Source organism: Rhincodon typus, chromosome 2 (genome assembly GCF_021869965.1).
Source record: "Rhincodon typus isolate 14 chromosome 2, sRhiTyp1.1, whole genome shotgun sequence".
Lineage (NCBI taxonomy): Eukaryota > Metazoa > Chordata > Chondrichthyes > Orectolobiformes > Rhincodontidae > Rhincodon > Rhincodon typus.
In genome coordinates this window covers 149,821,965-149,830,830 of record NC_063333.1, presented here as the reverse complement: position 1 = coordinate 149,830,830, position 8,866 = coordinate 149,821,965, and positions in this window count along the sequence as shown.

The window sequence follows — 8,866 nt, the reverse complement described above, 5'->3', positions numbered from 1 at the left end:
GCTCCTCTGATGCTGCTTGGCCTGCTGTGTTCATCCAGCACTACACCTTGCTGTCTAAAATATCTACCTCGCCAGGTTTCATTCTGGCATCCGGAGAACGATTCCAAAGAAGAGCCCACTGGACTCAGAACATTAACTCTGTTTCTCTCTCCACAGATACTGCCAGACCTGCTGAGGAGTTTCTCCAGCATTCTCTATGTTTTCCTGTCTGGTATCTGATTTGTCCAGTATTATCTGCAATTAGGATTATAGATGTGATCAGTAAATGGGAGGATTTGGGGAAGGAGAGAAAAGAGGCAGGAGATTGAAGGTCATTTAAACTTTGAAAGGACTGGCAGTGCACTTTGTATATTCTAGATTAGCTACAGGTATCTCTGTGAGAGATTTCATAGCTCAGTTATATCCATGCACTGATCTGGAGGATGTGAAGTAACTGTCCCTTAATCATTGCTAACTGCATAAGGTGACAGACAGAAAATGTGCTGGAGGCAGGTTCAGTTACGGAATTTGAGAGGGCATTGAATGATTATTTGGATGAAATCATGTTGAAGTATATGGGGAAAAGACAGTAGATTGGAATTAGGTAATAGAACCGCTGAGGACCAAATGGCTCCTGCTGCATGATTATAATTCTGTGATTCTGTGACAGATTTGGAGTTGTTATTTGGTGGCAGCCGACTACCCCAGTGTAATTTCATAAATCCACACTTTATTTTGGTTACATTTCAATACAAACCCAATCATCATTTTATATTGACTTCCCATCTGTCACTTGACTTGAAGCTCTCGAGTTTTGCTGCTCTCTGAATTGCAGTGAAAGAGTCACAGAAGTTTTTAAATCCCTATTTAATTTGCACTTTTCCTTTGGCCTGTGTTCCTAAAGATATTTCAGCAAAGTCCGGCTTTCCAGGAATTTTGCAGATTTTATATCTTCCATAAACATTTTGACATGTCTTCGACGTTGCTTTTGTCATCATTCATTTTAAATAAAGCTTTTCTAAGAGTTCCTTCACATTTGGGGTTTTCTTTATGCTGTACTGGGAAAATAGATAGGGAATCACATGATATAAAAGGTTTTAAATTATATACTGTCATTCTGTACTTCTCAGAACAGTTTACAGCCAATGAAACACTTTCAAGATGTTGTTACAGTTATAATGTAAGGCTCATGTAAGTGATTTCATGTATAAAAATGAAATTCTCACATAGAGAAACTCACCAAAACTACTGCAGCAAATTCACGAGAAGACACCAGCACCTGGTTAAGCTCCTGACTCCTAATGGAACGCTGGCCTTTATATCTAGAACACTGGAGTATAAGGGTGCAGATGTTACGCTGCAGCTACAGAAAATCCTAGTTCAACCCCACTTGGAGCAGATCTGGGCACCACATCTTAGGAAGGATAGAATGTCCTTGAAGGGAGGACAATATAGGTTTAAAGAATGATACCAAAGTCTTCAGAGGTCAAAGTATGAGAAGAGTTTATACAAATTAGGCTTGTTTTCTCTAGAATTTAAAAGGTTAAGGGGTGATGTGATCGAAGTCTTCAAGATATTAACAGGAAAAGGCATGGTAGATAAGCTGTTTCCTCTGGTCAGAGATTCTAGAACTAGGGGCATGGTCTGAGAATGACCAGGCCAGACTGTTCAGGAGAGTTGTTAGGAAGCATTTCTACACAGGGTGGGAGATTGACTGGAAAATCACTAATATCACATACCTGTTTAAAAAGGGAGTAAGGCAAAAGACTAACAATTACAGGCTGATTAGCCTAACCTTATTCGTGGGTCCATTGTGAAGGATGAGATTTCTAAATACTTGGAAGTGATTGGTAAAATAGGGCAAAGTCAGCATGGCTTCATCAAAGGGAGGTCATGTCTGACAAATCTATTAGAATTCTTTAAGGAAGTAACGAGCAGGGTAGACCAAGGAGAGCCAATGGGTGTTACCTACCTGAACTTCCAGAAGGCCTTTGACAAGGTGCCGCACAGCAGGCTGCTGAGTAAGATAAGGGCCCATGGTGTTAGAGGCAAGGTGCTAGCGTGGATAGAAGATTGGTTCTCTGACAGAAAACACAGAGTGGTGTTGAAAGGGTCTTTCTCAGGATCGCAGCCGGTGACAGATGGTGTTCCACAAGGGTCAGTGTTGGGACCACAACTTTTCACTTTATACATTAATGATCTAGATGAAGGACCTGAGGGCATTCTGGCTAAATTTGCAGATGATACAAAGAAAGGTGGAGGGACAGGTATTATTGAGGAGGTGAGGAGGCTGCAGAAGGATTTGGACAGGTTAGGAAAGTGGGCAAAGGAGTGGCAGATGGGATAAAACATGGGAAAGTGTGAGGTCATGCACTTTGGTAAGAAAAACAGTGACATGGACTATTTTCTAAATGCAGAGAAAATTCAAAAATCTGAAGTGCAAAGTGTCTTAGGAGTTCTAGTCCAGGGTTCTCTCAAGGTAAACTTGCAGGCTGAGTCAATAGTTACGAAGGCAAATGCAACTTTAGCGTTTATTTTGAGAGGACTTGAATATAAAAGCAAGGATGTACAACTGAGGCTATATAAGACCGTGGTCAGACCACATTTGGAGTATTATGCGCAGTTTTGGGCCCCATATCACAGGAAAGATGTACTGGCCCTGGAGCGAGTTCAGAGGCAGTTCACAAGAATGGTTCCAGGAATGGAAAGCTTAACATATGAGGAATGTTTGAGGGCTTTGGGACTATACTCATTGGAGTTTAGAAGGATGAGGTGCAATCTAATTGAAACTTACAGAATACTGAATGGCCTGGACTGAGTGGATGTTGGGAAGACGCTTCCATTGGTAGGAGAGTCTAGGACCCGAGGGCACAGCCTTAGAGTAAAGGGAAGACCTTTTAGAACGGAGATAAGGAGAAACTTCTTCAACCAGAGAGTGGTGAATCTATGGAATTCATTGCCACAGAAGGCTATGGAGGCCAGGTCATTGAGTACATTTAAGTCAGAGATAGATAGGTTCTTGATTGTCAAGGGGATCAAGGGTTACGGGGAGAAAGCAGGAGAATGGGGTTGAGAAACGTATCAGCCATGATTGAATGGCAGAGCAGACTCTGTGGGCTGAATGGCCTAATTTCTGCTCCTATGTCTTATGGTCTTATATCCAGAACTCTCTTCCACAAATGGCACATGATGCTGGATCAGCTGTTAATTTTAAATCTGAGGTAGTCTTTATTTTGTTAAGAAAAGTCATTAAGGGATATGGCTAAAGACAGGTACATGGAGAAAATTCACAAGTCAGCTCCAGTCTCATTAAACGGTGGAACAGACTCAAGGGGATGAATGGCCTACTCCTGTTCCTACATTCATATGACTCAGAAGTACACCATCCTTCACTGTCATTGGGTCAGAATCCTGGAATTTCTCCTCTAACAGCAAAGTCTAACCCACATGAACTGCAGTGGTCCAAGAAGGCAACTTGCTGCTCACTCCTCAAGGGCAGTTAGGGATGGGCAATGAATGGTGACCTTGTTAGCGATGCTGAAATCCTGTGAAAGAACTGTGAAGAAAGAATAAAACAGAGTTCTTTGATTAAAGACCAAAATAGAGCGGAGGTTGCTCACAGTAAATCTTCAGCTTTCAGCATCTGATATGGAATTATTCTTGTAAATCAGAAAATCAGACTTCTAATTTGAGCATGAATTCTGGCATATCAGCCTGAAAACCCCATCAGCTTCATTGCAGTGATACCTTTACTGATCCGATGTCTCAAAAATGCTTTGGAATCAATTTTGTTCAGAGGTCAGAGGACAGAATACCCTTAATCAGTGTCACCAAATTCTTCTTCCTTCTGAATTATATCTTCTCAGGTCACTTAATGGAAATACTTCCACAGTTTTTATGGATAATTAACAGAACCTTGAGGCTCCAGTATTTCAATTTGTGACTAATCTGCTATTTTGCAGGTCTATAGTACGCTGTGCTTGTTAACTGCATAATAATTTGTCGGGGTAACTGGAAGAGACGGTTTGAATACTAAGTCAAACGTTGCAGTATTCAGCAAGGAGTGAAAAAGCTGATGTACTCAGGTTTTGTTCCTGTTGAAATGTATGTTTGACTGTTTTCATGTATAAAAACACAAACATAAGAACAGTTTTCATTCAATTGAAACAGGAAGATTTTTATCATGGCTGAGCATATTAATCAGTAACGTTATCGCCCTTTTTGCATTACAGTACAAATATGTTTATTGGATGCTTTAGATCCGAGGTGAAAAATTTTGAGACACAAACATTTCACCAGCACAGCATTTAATTTTATGCAAGATTTATGCCCTAGATAGCAATATTCTGCTCTGCTGCACAGCATAAAATCCACCTTCAGGAAGCCAAGTGTGTGAAGTTATGGCCAACAAGTCAAGATACAAACGCACAAACACATGAATGACAAACAACAGTAGTTCACTTGGCCCTTTGACCTTACTTCACTATTCCATAAGATCATGGCTGATTGGATCTTAACCTCAATTCTATACACCAGCATCTCCCTTATAATTGTTTATCCTTTTGCTCATCAAGAATCTCTCTACTTCTGCCTTAAACATATTTAAAGATTTTGCATCCGCTTTGTCTTCTGGAAGGTTACTCCAAAAACTCACAACTCACTGGGAGAAAGAAAAATTTCCCCATTTTTGTTTTAAATAGATGTCCCTTATTTCTAAACCATGACCCCCAATTCACAATTCCCCACAAAAGGAAACGTACTTTCAACATCCACCCGGTCAAGTCCCTGCAGGATCTTATATAATTCAATTAAGTCACCTCTGACACTTCTAAACTCCAGAGGATATAGACAGAGACTGTCTAGCCTCTCCTCATCGGGTAATCCATTCATCCCAGGTATTAGTCTAGTGAAACTTCTTTGAACTATTTCCAACACATTAACCTCCTTCTGTAAGTACACTGTACTCCAAATATTGTCTCACCAATGCCCTGTATAAGTGAAGCACAACCTCCCTCTTCTTACATTCAATTCCCCTCACACTAAAACATTACATTTAAAGTTTTTGAGAAGATTTGTAGCTCGGGTTGTGGATGAGGTTGTAGACTTGCTCGCCGAGCCGGTGGGTTTGGTTGCAGACGTTTCATCACCCTGCTAGGTAACATTGTCAGCGCGCCTCCAGTGAAGCGTTGGTGTTCTGTCCCACTTGTCATTTATATGCCTCGGTTGGCTGGGGTCACTGGCAACACTTCTAGTTCTGTTTTTCAGTGGTAGGCAAAGAGGGTCCAGTTCAATGTGTTTGTTGATGGAGTTCCAGAAGGAATGCCATGCCTCCAGGAATTCCCTGGCATGTTTGGCTTGTGCTATTATGGATGTGTTGTCCCAGTTGAATTCATGTCCTTCTGTGTTGGTGCGTATTGAGTCCAGTGAGAATTGGTTGTGTTTCCTGAAGGCTAGTTGGTGTTTGTGTATCCTTATTGTCAGTTTTCTTCCAGTTTGGCCTATGTAATGTTTCATATAGTCCTTGCATGGTATTTTGTATATTACATTAGTTTTATTGGTTGTGGGTATGGGATCCTTTACATTCGTCAGTAGCTGTCACAAGGTGCTTGTTGGTTTGTGGGCTACTCTGATACCTAGGGGTTTCTGAGTAGCCTTGTGGTCATTTCTGATATGCCCCTGATGTATGGTAGGGTGACTAGTGTGTCTGGCCGTGTTGTGTCTTCTTGTTGTGGTCTGTCACGGAGGTAACAGCAGATTGTGCTTTTTGGTTAGCTATTCCTTTTAAGAACACCATATAAGTGCTCCTGAACAGGAGGCACGACCAATTCTCACTGGTCTCAATACACACCAACAAAGAAGGACACTAATTTGACTGGGACAACACATCCATAATAGCACAAGCCAAACAGAGACATGCCAGGGAATTCCTGGAGGCCTGACATTCCAACCGGAACTCCATCAATGAACACATTGAACTGGACCCGATATACAAACCACTGAAAAACAGAACCAGAAGTAATACCATCCACCGCAGCAAACCAAGACACATAAATAACAAGTGGGATAGAACACCAAAGTTTCACCGGAGGCGCACTGACAATGTTACCCAGCAGGGTGACAAAATGTCTGCAAACAAGCACACCGGCTTGGCAAGCAAGTCTACAACCTACAACATAACATTCTATCTGCTTTTCTGATTACTTGCTGTTCCTACTGATTTTCTGTGATTTATCCACTAGGAAACACAGATTTCTCTATATCTCAGAGTTCTGGAACCTCTTACCATTTAGCTAAAATGCTTCTTTTCTTCTCTCTGTAATAACGGGCAATTTCACACTTTTCCACATTGTTCTCTACTCATCAGCTGCTAACCCACTCCCTTACCCTATTTATATTCCCCTGGAGGATCCTCATGTAACATCATAGAAGATTGCAGGAGGCCTGAAAGAAATTGAAGTCGAATTTAACTTTTTGATAACAGACAAGCACGACAGCAGATCATAGGTAGCTCACAGCAGATCAACATGTTGAAACTACCTGAAAGAATGGGAATTATACGCAACTGTCTGTGTGGAGTTTGCACATTCTCCTATGTCTGCATGAGTTTCTTCTGGGTGCTCTGGTTTCCTCCCACAGTCAAAAGATGAGCAGGTTAGATGGATTGTCCAAGCTAAATGGGATGGGATAGGGGGAAATGTGGCAGATTGGATTCAGAATTGGCGGACCCTTAGAAGACAAAGGGTGGTAGTGAACGGAAAATATTCAACATGGTACTCAGTTACAAGTGGTGTACCACAAGGATCTGTCCTGCGTCCTCTTCTAATTGTGATTTTTGTAAATGATTTGGATGAAGGAGTGGAAGAGTGGATTAGCAAGTTCGTGGACGATATGAAGGTGGGTCACGTTGTGGACAGTGTGGAGGGCTGTTCTAGGTTACAAAAGGACATTGATAGAATGCAGAGCTGGGCTGAGAAGTGGCAGATGGAGTTTAACCCTGAAAAATTTGAGGTGATTCATTTTGGAAGGAAAAACTTGAAAGCAGAATACAGGATTAAAGGAAAGATTCTTGGCAGTGTGGAGGAGCAGAGGGATTTTGGGGCTCATGTTCACAGTTCCCTGAAAGCTGCCACCCAGGTGGATAGAGTTGTTTAGAACGCGTATGGTGTGTTAGCTTTCATTAATAGAGGGATTGAGTTCAAGAGCCGTGAAGTTATGCTCCAGCTATACAAAAGCCTGGTTCAGCCACATATGGAGTATTGTGTTCAGTTCTGGTCGCCTCATTACAGGAAAGATGTGGAAGCGTTGGAAAAGGTGCAGAGGAGATTTACCAGGATATTGCCTGGAATGGAGAGAAGGTCTCATGAGGAAAGGTTGAGAGAGCTAGGGTTTTTCTCTTTAGAATGACGGAGGATGAGAGGTGTACAAAATGATCAGAGGTATAGATAGAGTAGACAGCCAGAGACTTTTTCCTAGGCTGGAGATAGCTATTATGAGGGAGCATAGTTTCAAAGTGAGTGGAGGTAGATATAGGGGAGACATCAGAGGTAGGTTCTTTACTCAGAGAGTGGTAGGGACATGGAATGCATTGTGGGAGAGGGTAGTGGAGTCCGCCTCATTAGGGGCATTTAAGTGGCTATTATATGGGCATATGGATGATAGTATAAGGTAGGGGCGGAGGTTAGATAGACTTTAGGGTTAGGGTAAAAGTTCGGCCCAACATTGTGGGCCAAAGGGCCTGTACTGTGCTGTACTGTTCTATGTTCTCTGTTCTATGTTCTATGTTCTATTCGGAATGGAAAGTCATTTAATCCATCTGTCAGAAGTAGCAGGGCAGGGAGCTCCAGTACACAGCATTTTGATGCTCAGATTCAGTCAATGGCAGTCACAAGGTGAGGAAGACCAGATGGAGATGTTAGAAAGGAACAGTGCCCTGTCGACCTGACACTTCCATCCTGCTTCAACCTAATTGGCACATTGACTTGATTGCCCTTTTGTGCAGTTGGTGAAACTTTGTTCAAGTCATGCTCCTGTGTTTATTCTGCCCATAAAAAAGTCTGAGGTTATTCATTTTCTCACCTTTCCAGGGGCTGGATTTTAAAGGTGGCTCTTTGGAATTCAGGTTGTTGCATGTGACACTGAAAAGGGTGACAGAATTCAGTGCTGCCCAGTCCCTGCGATTTCAGGAGGAGCAATTATGTTGAACAGTGCAATCATCAGTCAACATCCTCACTTCTGAAGAGGCTTGGTCCAAGGACACTACCCTAGAAAGCTCCTGCATTAATGCCCTGGGATTGAGATGATTGGCTTCCAACAACCATAACCATCTCCTTTTGTGCTAGGTATATCTCCAATCAGTAGATAGTTACTGTACAAGATAAAAGCTCATGATATTGAATTAATTAACAGATATCAGCGAGTCAAGATACTGTCATTAATTTCAGCTGTGCAAACTGTATCTCATGGGAGACTGTTGGGATCAGCACTGAGTCCTCAGACTGGGACTGAGGGTCTTGCAACCAAGTGTGCTGACAGTACACAGATACATGGAAGAACAAGTTGTGAGGTGGATACTAGGAGTCGGCAAAGGGATATAGATGGGTTAGCTGAGGTCGCTGAAAATAGATTAGGAAATAGATTATAATGTGGGAAAATGCGAAGGTACTAGTTTTGGCAAGAAGAACAGAAGAATATTATCTTATTTAAAAGGAAGGAAATTGCAGAATGCTGTGTTGCAGGGGAGTACAGATGTTTGAGATTCCGAACAATTTTTAAAATACAAGAGCTTTCACAAGAATAAAATATTTTGAGGCGGAAGCAGTAGATCACTACAGAACTACAGTAAATAAATTGCAAAACATTCTTTGAATAATTTGATACAGTTCAGCAA